Source organism: Octopus sinensis, linkage group LG5, assembly GCF_006345805.1.
Source record: "Octopus sinensis linkage group LG5, ASM634580v1, whole genome shotgun sequence".
NCBI lineage: Eukaryota > Metazoa > Mollusca > Cephalopoda > Octopoda > Octopodidae > Octopus > Octopus sinensis.
This window is the reverse complement of record NC_043001.1, coordinates 2,505,347-2,520,746: the sequence shown is the minus strand read 5'-3', so window position 1 is coordinate 2,520,746 and position 15,400 is coordinate 2,505,347. Positions and strand designations below refer to the sequence as shown.

General features: G+C 36.4%; 1 long non-coding RNA gene across 1 annotated transcript in view; it reads right to left on the bottom strand.

The window, feature by feature from the left end:
• The window catches only part of LOC118763469, a 16,483-nt gene extending 3,282 nt beyond the window's left edge, over positions 1–13,201 (bottom strand). The window contains exons 1-2 of the long non-coding RNA XR_004999227.1: positions 13,091–13,201; positions 231–239 (exon numbers count right to left, since the gene is read on the bottom strand). This is a non-coding gene — a long non-coding RNA (uncharacterized LOC118763469). The remainder of the gene's footprint in view (positions 1–230; positions 240–13,090) is intronic.
• Positions 13,202–15,400: the final 2,199 nt, after the last annotated feature.

Below are 15,400 nucleotides of genomic sequence, written 5' to 3'. Positions count from 1 at the left end.
CTGCAAGTAAACCAGCAACGAAGTGAATTTCAGTTTTATGCATGGAAATGACTTCACTCAATCCATTCTCTTTCGTTGATACTTTTGTAAATACTCTGTGGATATTTAGGGATTTCCAGGTGTTTCTTCAGTCATACGACTGGTTTCCAGTGTAAAACTGTGTGTAATGAAATTGTGTCTTTCACTCAAAAACACAACACACCATCTTTTCCAGGAATTGAACCCATGACTGCAACACTCTAACAACTAGGCTACATGCCTTCACACACACACACACACACACACACATGCATGTATGTAGAGATAGGAAGAGAGGATGGAGAAGTAAGGAGGGAGGAGAGAAAGAAGCAGATATAGTTTTTCAGTTTTCAATTTTATATTCTTGGTGTTTAACTCTCGGCCCTTGATTCATTTTTGGAAATCTCTGTTGATTAAAAATAGTAAAAATATATAAATATTCATGAGTTCTGTTTCTTTTCTCAGCTCTACTATAACACACACAGACACACACATGTATGTATATATATATATATGTACACAAATAGATAAAGAGGTAAATAAATTGTCATAGATATACATACATACATATACAATAAATTTAGACTCACACACACACTAATACATACATGCACACACAATGCAATTGCATATATCAGCCGTTTTCCAAGAGTTGTAAGGAATTCTATGATCATTATAAAGCACAGTTCTTTGCCATTTCTCATAACACCTATTTCTTTTGCTTTTCTCTATCATTACTACAGATATCAAGGAATGTCCTTACGCTGACTTGTCCCTGTTTTTTTTTTTTTTTTTCCTTCTTACCATTTCTGAAGACTTTTCGAAACTTCATTCCTTACTTGACACCAACCCTCTAATTACGTCTTGCATCGATCAAATACCTTTGCGACTTACAGTTTTAGATGACACATTTTAGTCTGCAGTTTTTTTGCTTCATTTCTATTTCATTTGTTTTTTTTTCTTTTCTCTTTTGAAGATCTTAACATTTAGCAGCTTATATGGGCTTCATATGAAATGATCTGTAAATACATATGATATCACACTACCATCATCATCATCATCATCATCATTGTCACCATCACCATCACCATCTTGCACCCCCAAATATCGCCTCCTCTTCCTCCACTTCTTCATTGTTGTCATTATCATCTTCTCATTATCATCATCACCACTATCACTACTCCCACCATTACCACTATCACCACCACCATTACCACTATGGTCATCATCAACTTCATCACTTCTTATCCATTATTCCTTGCTGGTTTGGGTTAAACTGGTCTCCTCTAGCACAGAACCATTTGCCATTTGCCAGGCTCCGTTGTCATCCTTTTCATAGAAATAAGTAGTTATATGCACACATTAAATATATACATATGTGCCTCCCAAAAGGCACCTGTGCTGGTTGCACATAAAAGGTACCCAGCATTCTCTATAAAGTGGTTGGTCTGAGTAAGCGCATCCAGCTGTAGAAACCCTGTCAAAAACACCCAAGTGGGGGCCTGGCGCAGCTTTCATTGTCAACATCATAGTCATCATCGTCGTCGTCGTCGATATCGTTGTCATCATCATCATCATCATCATCATCCTACAATGTCCCTTTCCCATGCTGGTATGGGTTGAACAGTTTAACAGGGGCTAGCAAGCTGGAGGGCTGTGCCAAGTCCCACTCATCTGTTTGGGCCTGGTTTCAACAGCCGGATGCCCTTCCTAACACCAATCACTTTGCAGGATGGGGGCTTTTTATGTGATGCCAGCATAGGTGCTTTTACTTTTTTGCTTTTTACTTTAAGCAAATTGGTGTGATTTGAGGAAGATTTCATTGCTATTTCTAACACATCAATCAATCATGTGGAATCTCTCTCCCTTTCTCTCTCTCTCTCTATCTCTCTTGCTCTCGCTCTCTTTCTCTTTCTCTCTCTCTATCTTTCTCTCTCTCTCTCTCTCTCTCTCTCTTTCTCATTGAAACATAAATTATGGAGGATTTTGCTTTGTTTTCAGTTTAACAATCAACTCAACAGAAAATGGTAACAACCGCAGCTGGCAGCAATAATGCAGAAAAGTATGGAGAAAGTATCTTACCTCTGGTTCAAACCATCACTGTTTATTCTCTCCGTGCAAATGCCCTTAGAACCCACCGTACCAGTCACCTGCACCAAGTCATTATCTTACCACTACACACATGGAATTATGTGTGTAACAAATCATTATTTTCCGTGATATTGTACAGATTCTCACTTTTGCATGCAATCTTTCCTTTCCCAGGGGTATTCAGCTTCCAATGTTTTAGGAATCTGAGATCACAATAAATGAAATATTTTTCCAGCATTGAAATGGATACCATTTTTCTCAGCCTGACTGAATTATGGCATTGATTTTTCACACTGCAAGATTTTTTATCAATAGGATTCATAACTTTCTTTGATACTTTGGTGCCTTCAGCCATATCTTTTGAGAATGGTTGGTCTAATCCCGTAGGATATACCTATATGACATACTAGAATCATAAACTGATCTCAGATTAATTTCTTGAGGGGTTCCACTCAAAACTGTTGACTTTTCGAAAATATGTCACTAGTAGAAGTAATTCTGTCTTTTAAAAAACTTCAAACTATTCTTCTAATTCTTCAACTATGCTCAGATTAACTCAATCCCAGCATTGCTAAAATATTTCTCAAATTCCACAGAAAGACAATTAATTTATCATTTCAATATCCAATACTTTTAGCACATTGGAAGTTGCATGAGACAGAGTGTACCCGGACAGAGGCCATGCTCTGTGTGTACCAATCAATTCTTTCAAATAACATAATCAAGTCTATTGAAAAGGTTGCAAGGTGCAACGAAAATTTTAGGAAAATATAAATATGAAAAAAGTGGATATTTTACCGATGAGTATGTTACATTATAAGGCACAAAAAGAAAATGACTCTCCCCAGACACAACAGAATATGCTTCAACACACGAACTCATATAAAGAATCTTGCAAACCAAATTCAAAAACGAAATAACATAATCAAGTTCTTCATAATTTCCTTGTCAATCTGTTGATATGTGCAATCACAAGTAAAGTTTTGTCTTTTTTGAAGATGTGTGTGTGTGTGTGAGTGAGAGAGAGAGAGAGAAAAGTGGTGTGTGACCTGGCAGTTAAGGTGTTGCATTTATGATCAAGATATTCGGGCTTTAATTCCCAGAGCAGTGAAGTGTTGTGTTCTTCAGCAAAACACTTCACTCATCATGCAGACAGGTAAGCTCATCCTGTCCTTTACTGAGAGTCAACTGGTGTTGGTATACCTAGGTCCCCATAACTTAGCTGTTTGACAAAAGAGACCAGTAGAATAATTACCAGGCTTTAAAAAAAATGGGTTGATTCATTAGCCTTAAATTCTTCAGGTGATGCCCCAGCATGGCCACAGCCTAATAACCAAAACATGTAAAAAGATAAAACGATAGGCACAAATGTCAGTCATGTAACTGGAGACTGTAGAACAAGAACCCATTTGCACTGCCATTTACTTTTATACACTTGAGCATGACCAATACCAGCGCCGCCTGACTGGCACCCATGCTGGTGGCACATAAAAAAAGCACCATTTGGGCATTGGCCAATATCAGTTCTGCTTGACTGGCTTCTATGCTAGTGGCATGTAAAAAGCACCCACTACACTCTCAGTGTGGTTGGCGTTAGTAAGGACATCCAGCTGTAGAAACCTTGCTAAATCAGACTGGAACCTGGTGCAGCCTCCTGGCTCTCCAGTCCTCAGTCAAACCGTCCAACCCATGCCAGCATGGAAAACAGACGTTAAACAATGACAATGATAATGATGATTTACGTATTCTTATTCTTTCATTATTTACCCCTCACCCCCCATCCCCATTTTACTATCGTTGTGACCCTTCGTTTGTATACTTTTGATGCACTTATAGCAAAATCAAATCAGTTGCTTTCTACATTTAACATTTTGCTGGTTGTTAGTTTTGTTGTGTAAATTACTGACACAGCAGCAGTGTTTATTTTACATTAAAAACAAATAACTCTGATAAACACCTAAAGATTTTAGTTGTTAATCTATTCATAAATTAAATAAATTTACTATGAAACATAGGATAGACTTAGAGGCGGTTATATTAATGATATTTTACTGTCGACAGTAGAAGAAGAACCTGCTAGATGACGTCAATTCAACTAAAAGGTGAATGACTTTGTGGAAACATTGAAGAAATGCCTTCCAGAAAAGTTCTTCTCCAACTATGTGGTAGTTTAGTTGAAGCATTGTGAAATAAGAAAACAAAAAAGAAAAAGTCAAGAAGACTATTTAGAAGGCAAAGAGAGGCTTAATGCTTTATTAATTACTTATATGTAATTAATGAAAACATTTATCAATTACTAATAATTACTTCATTAATTACTTATAGTTGCAGGAGTGACTGTGTGGTAAAAAGCTTGCTTCCCAACCACATGGTTCCAAGTTCAGTCCCACTGCATAGCACCTTGGTCAAGTGTAATCGTTTATAGCCTTAGGCAGACCAAAGCCTTGTGAGCAGATTTGGCAGACAGAAACTGAAAGAAGCCCATCATATATATATATATATATATATATATATATATATATATATATATATATGTATATATATGTATATATATACATACTTGTGTGTGTGTGTATATATATATATATATATATGTATATATACATATGTATGCATGTATGTATGTATTTATTTGTGTGTCTGTGTTTGTCCCCTACCCTCACTTGACAACTGATGATGGTGTTTTTATGTCCCTATAACTTAGCAGTTTGGCCAAAGAAACTGATAGAATAAATACATAGCATACAAAGAATAAGGTCCTGGGGTCAATTTGTTTGACTAAAGGCGGTGCTCCAGCATGGCCACAGTCAAATGACTGAAACAAATAAAAGAACAAAGAAAACGTGAAGGTGTGTGGCTTAGTGATTAGGGTACTCATCTCATGGTAATTAGGTGGTGAGTTCAATTCCTGTTGGTGCACTGTGTCCTTGAGCAAGACACTTTATTTTAGCTGGCAAAAATGAGTAGTACCTGTATTTGAAAGGACCATCCTCTATACATCTTGTGTCTCGTGTTGAACCCCTCTGTGATCTACATTAAGGGTTTGCATGCTTGTGGATAGCCCAACCACTTGCACATTAATACCCTGAGCAGGCTGCTCCATTCATTGGGTCAACTGGAACAGTTATCTTTGTAACCGATGGAGTGTCACTAATATAATTATATATTTCATGTAAATCACACATCTACAGAGGTAAGCAACATTATTACTAGTTCAAGTCCCACCAAGGTCAACTTTTCTTTTCAACATTCCCAGTTTCATAAAATAAAGCACCAGCCAAGTGCTAAGGTTGACATAATCAACGATAACCCTTCTCTGAATTTAAGGCCTTTAATTACAATTTGAATTTTTAATGCATTAATGTTAGGGTCTAGCAAGATACAAAAGACATTAAGGATCACAATCAATCGTCAAATCAGCCAATAACTTTAATAATTACATTTGATAAAATCTTGTTAGACCGTATGATCTCCACAGGAGTTGAATTTTTATTGGAATGATTTTTGCTCTTGACAACGAGTTAAAAGCCACCAGGTTCTCAGAAGTTGATCTGCTGGATCGATTGTTACAAATTCACCTCTGACAGCAGAGATTATGAAAGAATAATTTATTTGCAAATGAAAATAAAGATGACAAAATAATAATGATAATAATAATAATGATGATGATGATGAAAAAGATAATGACGACAACAACGATGATGATGATGAAGGTGATGATGATGATGATGATGATGATGATGATGATGATGATGATGATGATGATGATGATGGTGATGATGATGATGATGGTGGTAGTGGTGATGATGATAATGATGATGATGATAATGATGATGATGGTGAGGAGGATGATGATACTAATAATAATAATTATAATGATAATAATAATAAAATTATTATTATTATTAATAATAATAATATAATAATAATAATAATATTAATAATAATAATAATAATAATAATAATATTATTATTGATAATAATAATAATAATATAATAATAATAATATAATAATAATAATAATATTATTATTGATAATAATAATAATAATAATAATAATAATAATAATAATAATAATAATAATAATAATAATAACAATAACAAATCAATGAAAGTATAAAAGCTTTGGGATGTGGAGAGTGAAGAAGGTAACTCTCGTACCAGTAACTGTAGGGAGTGCATCGGAGAGAGCAAAGGGGAAGATTTCAAGATTAACAGAAAAGATCAAAGTAGATTGTGTGATGGAACTATTGCAAAGAGTTTGCATATTTGGAGCAGTTAGAATATTAGAAAGAGCATTTGATGATCGGATTGATTAAAAGGAACAGAAAGGGCTAAAAGGAGGTTGCTTGATGTCTAGGGTTACTGGTTTTGGCCTGCTATTGATGCAAAGGGCTGACCAGGTTATAAGCATCATCCTGAGAAAGAAACCATTCTACAGGAAATAGCACTGTTAGGCTCAGCACGCAGCCAACATGGAGCACTTTCAATACAATGAGAAGAACAACACTAAAACAAACCAGAGCACAGGGAAAAGCACGTCGTAAAAATAAGGCAAATCATCATCATCATCGTTTATCATGCGTCTTCCATGCTGGCATGGGTTGGATGGTTTGACAGGAGCTGGCAAGGCTGGAGAGCTGCATAAATCTCCAATTGTCTGTTTGGGTATGGTTTTCTTTTTATGGCTGGATGTCCTTCCTAATGCCAACCAGGCATCATGTCCATTTGATTCCAGGATCATAATGAAATGAGGAAGATAAACAAAGAAAGTAGAATATCTTAAAATTTGAAATAGGAAGAATTTGAAGAATGCGAACAGTAAAGATCTTGCCTATAATAATTGGTGTGTTGGGGAACAGTAAACCATATGTATATATATTTATATATATATATATATATATACATATATACATATATACATATATAAAAATATATATATATATATATATATATATGTATGTATATATATATATGTATATATATATATATATATATATATATATAATATATATAAATATATATATAAATAGGGAGAGTTCACAAAAAAAACAAAAGGCGAAGACAGGTGGTGTAGAAAACAAACAGATGTATTTGTATAACACTCAGAAATAGAAAAAGTCTTTTACGTTTCGAGCCTATGCTCTTCGACAGAAAGATACACAGAAAGAAACAAGGTGAGAAAAAAATGTGTGTAGTGGCTAACGATCTATCATGTATGTATATTTGTATGTATTTATATATATATATATATATATATATATATATATGTCGGTGTGTGTGTATATACATACATATATATACTAGCTGAGGTACTCAGTAATAAATTACTGTTAATAAGATGTCTGTTTATAGCCATGAAACCTTTTTCGTCAAATTGATGTCATGAAGGCTAGTGTGCAAGTTGCCTAAATTTTTCTTGGGAAATAAAATGGTCTTACCTAATCAAAACCTGAAACGCTGAGGAATTAAAACAAGTTGAAATAATAAGTTTTAGCAAATCAAAACAATTGACATTGAAATGAAGAATTAGCAAATGCTAAATAGATTACAGTTCATAAGCTGTCTATTTATACCCATGGAACAGTTTACATTGAACAGGTGTCACGATGGCTAGTGCGAAAAATGTTGAAATTTGACAATTTTTGAAAAATTTTTTTTTTTTGAAAATTCCGAGTAAGTGACCACATGGACATAAGCCTCAACACACGTGTCAAGTTTCATCAAGGTCTGTTGGATAGTTTCAAAGGAGTTAAAGTAACAAATTCACAAACACACATCATCATCATTTAACATCCGCTTTCCATGCTGGCATGGATTGGACGGTGCAACTGGGGTCTGGGAAGCCAGAAGGCTGCACCAGGCCCAGTCTGATCTGGCAATGTTTCTACGGCTGGATGCCCTTCCTAACGCCAACCACTCCATGAGTGTAGTGGGTGCTTTTTACATGCCACCAGCACAGGTGCCAGGTGAGGCTGGCAAACAACCACGATCAGATGGTGCTTTTTACATGCGACCGGCATGGAGGCCAGGCAAGGCTGGCAACGGCCACGATCAGATGGTGCTTTTTACGTGCCACTGACATGGAAGCCAGTCGGAGCTGTGCTGGCAACGGCCACGTTCGGATGGTTCTCTTATGTGCCACCGGCACTGGTATAAACTTGCCAATTATTATTATTATTGTTACTACTATTATTATTATTATTATGGCCGTCTGCCAGCCTTGTCTGGCACCTGTGTCAGTGGCACATAAAAAAAAAACACCATCCGAGCGTGGCCGTCTGCCAGCCTCGTCTGGCACCTGTGTCGGTGGCACATAAAAAACACCATCCGAGCGTGGCCATCTGCCAGCCTCGTCTGGTACCTGTGTTGGTGGCACATAAAATCACCCACTACACTCTCGGAGTGGTTGGCGTTAGGAAGGGCATCCAGCTGTAGAAACACTGCCAGATCTGACTGGCCTGGTGCAGCCTTCGGGCTTGCCAGACCCCAGTTGAACCGTCCAACCCATGCTAGCATGGAAAGCGGACGTTAAACGATGATGATGATGATGATGATGATGATATAGGGAGAGTTTACGAAAAAACAAAAGGTGAAGACAGGTGGTGTACAAAACAAACAGATGTATTAGTATAATGCTCAGGAATAGAAAAAGTCTTTTACGTTTCGAGCCTACGCTCTTCTACAGAAAGGGACACAGAAAAAACAAGGAGAGAAAAAAATGTGTGTAGTGGCTGACGATCTATCATATATGTGTATGTACACACACACGCACACATACACATATTTATAGTGTCATTTACTTGATTGTTGATACTATCAGCAAAAAAAACATTCAATTCAAAAAATATCATTTAGTGAATAAACAAGTTAGATGTGGGTTACTTCAAGTTCTTTGCTTCGAATGTCTGGAAAGTCCTATAATCCTTTGGAGTCGCATAGAATATCATGCTCACCTGGCAATCATTTAGGGTCAAATAACTTGGTTTGTCCATGAGGAAATATAAGAAATAAAGGAGAAAACATAAAAAAATATTTAAAAAAAAAAGTTAAAGAATAATCTAAGGGAAAGAATAATTATTCTGCTCATGGAATCTGGCTTATAAGATTATTGTTAATGTTGAGTGCTTAATGCAGTTTAACTAAATGTTGTCATCTAACAAAGCTGTATCTTGTGGGAGTAGTCAAAGTGGGAGGGGCTAAAATGCTTTAAACTGCATATCTTATCTGGTGACAGCAGTGCTTTCCAGTTCAATAACAGAAACTTTTCTAGATGCATACAACTTAGTTTTTCTCATCTCAAGTTGTGAAGGCTGATTCAATTCTTTGATCTAATGAGGATGATTTTCCTTGTTTTTTTTTTTTTTTTTTTCAGCTATAGAAACCCTGCATATTTGTTGACCATCTAGTGTCTGGACTAGATCTCTCTTCAATGCTCCACTTAACTTGTTTGTTACTCTGCTGTCATTCAAGTTTCAGCTAGATTATTCGGTATGGCTTTTAATACTATATATCCTAAAATTCAAGCTCCACTAACACTAACCTATTATTGATAGCTTTATGTATTTAGATTTCAACTGTTAAGAACAATACATACATGTATGTATGTATATTTGTATGTCTGTATTTATGTATGTATATTTGTATATATGTATGTATGTATATTTGTATGTCTGTAGTTATGTATGTATATTTCTATGTCTTTATTTATGTATGTAAAGAGAGAGAATTGATGTATAAACATGAAACAATATATATACTCCAGTTAATAACTCGTAATTGAGAGACACGTGTATATATGTATGTGTATGTGTGAGTATCTCTATCTCTCCCTTCCCCTCTCTCTCTCTCTCTCTCTCTCTCTCTCTCATTCTCTTGCTTTCTGCCAATAGCTCTTAACTCCTTCAAAGTTTTTCCAAAAGGTTAAACTTAACTCAAATTCAAGGGAAAGAGTTTTGAGAAAATTCCATGCTGTGGCCATCCATTTATACCCGTTCCCCTCCCGTCCCCCCTCCTCTGATGTCAAATGGGGGGGAGACTCTCAATCGATGTCTATAAAAGTAGGCAAATGACTTGAGACATTTAAAAGAAAAAAGAACACAAAAATAAAATAAAAAAGCTAACAACATTCACAAAAAATAATGAATAAAAATAAAAGAAAATCACTAAGATGAAACCTTAGAAAAATCATGAAACAAAATGCCTGAAACTTTCTCTATCAAAGATGGTTCCTTCAACTTATATCTTTACTTAAACGAACAAAATAAATGAACAGAATAAACATAATTCTTTTCTGATATTTCATATTCATTGTTATTATTATTATTATTTTCATCATCATTATTATTATTATTATTGCTATTATTTTATTTTAGTCAATATCAGTTGGAGAGATTATAATTTTCAATACCTTGTTAAGGTATATCACATTAGAGTAATACAACAAGGAAAGATTTGAAGAAATTGCCATCTGAAGTTTAGATGTATGTGTCCTAGAATTTAGTGTTGCATGTGTGTGTGTGTATGTGTGTGTGTGTATTTTTAAGTCCATTTTTCCATACTAGAATGAATTAGATATAGAGTAAATAGTTTTTAGGCCCTATTTTGCAACCTGATGCCGTTCCTGTTGCTAACCTGTACTTTTTTTTTTCCTTTCAGCAATCTTTAAAGTTACACAGATTCAAAGTTACAAAAATTCAGAAGATGATTTGCTTGCAGGAGAAATAATCAGAAGATCGGTGCTTATATCACAAGATTTTCTGGAAGTGCAAATGTCAAAATACTTACAAAAGGCACCATTACAAATATATATACCAACTACAAATACAATCTGCCAACAGAACTGGTTTCAATGAATCAGAGAAGTGTTAGAATAAATTCAAGGGCGATGCAGCCTTTGTTAAAACCATTTTAGTTTGGTCTGAGTTGTGTTTTTCCAGGGCCTCAGATGTTATTGAGCCCGATGAGGCTGAAGTGCTTGGCTGAGCATGGCATCAGGCCAATGCCACAACACAAGCCAGTTTCTAGTAGACCTACCTTTTCCAAAATGGGAATGATACAGTTTATCTTGAAATTTTGGTGGAGGTTGAGGTGATATAAGTAGAATTTAGAATAGGAAGATGTTAAGGAACAAACTCAGGATTCTGAAGAAGCTTTGGAGGAAAACCATCAACACACCACACAATTTGCCAGTCTGGAGCACTTTAACAACAATTATTCATGTGTAAAAAGATTCGAGCACGGCCGTTGCCAGTACCACCTGACTGGTCCCCATGCCGGTGGCATGTAAAAGTACCCGCTACACTCTCGGAGTGGTTGGCGTTAGGAAGGGCATCCAGCTGTAGAAACTCTGCCAGATCAAGACTGGAGCCTGGTGCAGCCATGTGGTTCGCCAGCCCTCAGCCAAACCATCCAACTCATGCTAGCATGGAAAGTGGACGTTAATCGATGAGGATGATGATGTTCATGAGAGATATGTTGTTGTTGAGCAGTTTTTCAAAATGGGATTCCCAACCAGTTGATCTTTCAAATAACTTGCTTTTAGTTTTGATGCTTGCTTAGACTTGCAATCAGACATGTTGCTTATGGCTTTCCATACTCTGGTGCTTTCTCTGCTGCCATCTGCTTCCATTATACTGTTGATCTGTTCTTCAATGTACACCTTTTGCTGTGCAGTGTATGGCTGAGCTGAAGCTGTTACAGCATTACTTATATTCTAGCAGACTCATTCTTCTGATTTGTTTATTTCACAAAGGCTGTTCCACTCTTGAACCTATTTTAACTCTTCATCAACTCATCAAAGCCATCTTGGCAAAGAAAGATATGTCTTTCTGTGCCTGTCTCTGTAGAGTTCACCAAAACCTTTGACTCTGTCCACTATGAATGAAGGTTCCAGATTCTCTCTGATTAGGACATACCAAATGAAGTTGTAAATGCTATCTGCTCTGTCTATGCAGACTGCAGAATTTCCTTAGGAACCCCTGGTGGAGACACCAATACGAACACACTCAACACAGAATTTCTCCAAGTAGACACCTTAACTCCTTTATTTTTCATTGTAGTCTTGGACTATGTATGAAGGCATGCTATGGCATCTGTACTGGGCATCACTCTCTGTCCCCATCATACCTCACTGCCCTTGACTTCACAGATGACGTTGCCTTTATCTTGCATATAATCACAAATACTAAAATTAATGTCACAAACCTAGAGTCAGCTGCCGTTGAAGTTAGTCTCTCAATTAAGCCCTTGCAGACAAAGACCATGAGCACTGATGAAAATGCTGGTGTGTGTATCCTTACACTTTCATCATGGCACATTGAATCAGTGACCAATTTCTGCTTCCTGAACACTTGTATTTGCTCTACCAACACAAATGTTAACATGCATAAATTGATAACACGGTCAGCATCTGACATCATCATCATCATCATCATCATCATCATCATCATCATTTAACGTCCTTGTTCCATGCTAGCATGGGTGCGATGCTGTGCGATGCTATGGAAAATTTGGAAAGCACCATAACTGTCGTGTGACCTAAAATTATACCTGTTTCATGCTAAAGCAGAACCTGTTCTCTAGGGCCCTGTATGCTCAACAATAATCACTAGGCAGCATATATACTTGACTTCTGTGCAAGGCCTTCAACATCTCTTGCGCCAGTCATGCATGAAACTGTGTGGATCTTTACTTGTTGGTCAAACAATCAAACAAAAATGGCTAAAACTCATGGACCACAGTTTTTGTCAAATACATGAATCTGTCAATGCACATTTTTTTTGTATAACCTTGTGGAAATGTTCAAGTTGTGGTGGGGGGTAGGCTTGTATGACATATGTTCATGGAGACACAGGACTGTGCTTTGTCACAGAGTTAGCATGCTCAATGTCACCTCAAACAACCTGGAGGAAAATTTGCTATTGAGTTGGAGTCAACTTCCATTAAGGATGAGGCACTGACTTTCGTCTTCATCCAAGACTTCACTCAAATTCAAAATATGGATTTGTTTTTGTTAACTACATTCCAACAATGAAGCTTTGTATCTTTGCTAGAAACCGACTCTTTCCTTATGGGAAGATTTCAAATAATAAAAAAATAGAAGAGAAAATGTGTGTGTGTGTATGAATATGCTCCCCAGGGTTCATCCTTAATGGCTTATTCAATACGTCTATTATACAAATATATATAGTTGAAGAGTTAATATGAACAACAAAACATGAGACTTCTCTTGAATAAAGGATTAAAGATGATGTTAGATGGTAAGAATTTATACCATTTATTGACGACAAACATTTTTGGTAAGCTGCCAAACTTTTCTCCCAGATGAATTTATCAAATGTTTGAAAAGCTCGGTTGAGGGGGAAACATTTGGCTGTTTGTCATGAATCATAAATAACATACACCTACACATACTCACACATGCACATATAAAACGTCTGCCCACCCACACATACAAACAGATACACACACATAAACATATATGTATATGTTGAACCCCACCACACCTCCACTTAGATGTTAGTGTATGTGTTTACTTTACCTTGATAGTAAACCTATTGAATCTTCTGATATTTGCAGTCGCAATATTTGATAAGCGAGGGACTTGGCCAAATGAATATAAAGCTAAATAAAAAATGGAGAATTAAATCAGTAAATGTAATCCTGGTTCAGGCTTTTTATTGTTTTTTTTTTACTTTGATGAAATGGCAAGAGGAACCTCAGGTGAATGAAATAAAATATTGAAAGAAATTTTCATGTTTCCCCCTTTTTTGTGTGTATTTTTATTTACTTATTTATTTTTATATTTTTGTGTCTCAAAGTACTTCAGAAATTTTTAGGAACATTTTTATGTAATCTGTAAAATGTTGACTGAACAGAAATATATTAAAACACTCGGGGGTTTATACTAGGCACGGAAGGAAGGCCTCCAATATTTTACACAACCATTGATGTGACTCTAGTGAAGCAAGGCAAATGTTAATAGTGGTTCCATGTTGCTAATGTTTCACCATTTATTTGTGCAGGCACCATCGTGGTTTGGCCTGATGCAGACCATATGTTTGCACTTGAAATATTTATGAAGAATGGTGAACTTCAGGTGCTTTTGGTGCACCCTGCTGATCTTGAACTTGAAGGAAAACTATTTTGTATGCATTGCTTCTTTTCCATGTAAGTTAAATTTCAGAAGAATCCAAGATTTTGTATGGTAACTGATCAATAATCGATCAAGCCGAAAGGATCATAGGCTGACAATGGAATGGGAATGAGGTCTAATTTTCAGCACTGTCCCACTCCCCTTGCACTCCATACATTTCTTCGGTCAGAGTTGTAATGCTTGGATCCCCTTAGTGAAGATGTCCTGTTGGTCAAAAAAGTCTTCAACAGCAGATATGACATCATCATCACTGTAATACTGGTACCCAGCCAAGCGTTTTGTCCTGTTGGGGAACAGATTATAGTCAGATGAGGCCACATCAGGAGAAGATGGAGGATAAACAGCCAGTTCCAAGCCACAGTCACACACTGAAACCACGGACTTGTGTACTGAAGCATTTTCCTGATGAAACAAGACCACTTTCATCTGATTTCCTGGCTTCTTGGTCTTGATAGCCTTTAGTGACTGCCTCTGTAAGTTGGTCACTCTCCATGGACAAGGTGACACTTTTGAAGATTGTCAATAAACACAATGTCTTTTGCATTCTGAAGAACTTAAGCCACCACCTTCCCTGCAGACAGAATAATGACCTTGGCTTCTGATGAAGAAGGTGAGGGGAGGGGTTCCACTGCATGGATCATCCCCCTAATATAGTAAACATGTCAGTATGAATGTTCTTGGAGTTTAAAATATTTTTCTGCAGTAATTTGATGAAACCATGATTCCAAATTTTGTCATTTTCAAGAGAAGTCTGTACTGGTTGTTTCTGAAGTCTTCTTTGAATGGTCAGATATCAGTTTACATTCATGGGAAGAAACATTGCAGTTATTAATATGAAGAGTTGAAGTGAATGCATGCAAGATTTCCTCGCTCTAGCATCACTCCTTCATAGTCAGCTGATGAACGTCACAGTCAACCCTCATGTACAAAGAAACAAATTCATCCCTCATAAATACGACAATCTATTGAATGCCACAAAATCAATTCTATTGAATAATGAGGATTCTAGATAAATCTTATGGTTTTTGACACTTCTTAAGTTGGTGAAATTCTTTGCACTGAACATGATGGTGAACAACAGAAAGGGTAATTTCAGAATACTTTAACCCTTTTGTTACTATTTTGAAATGCTCT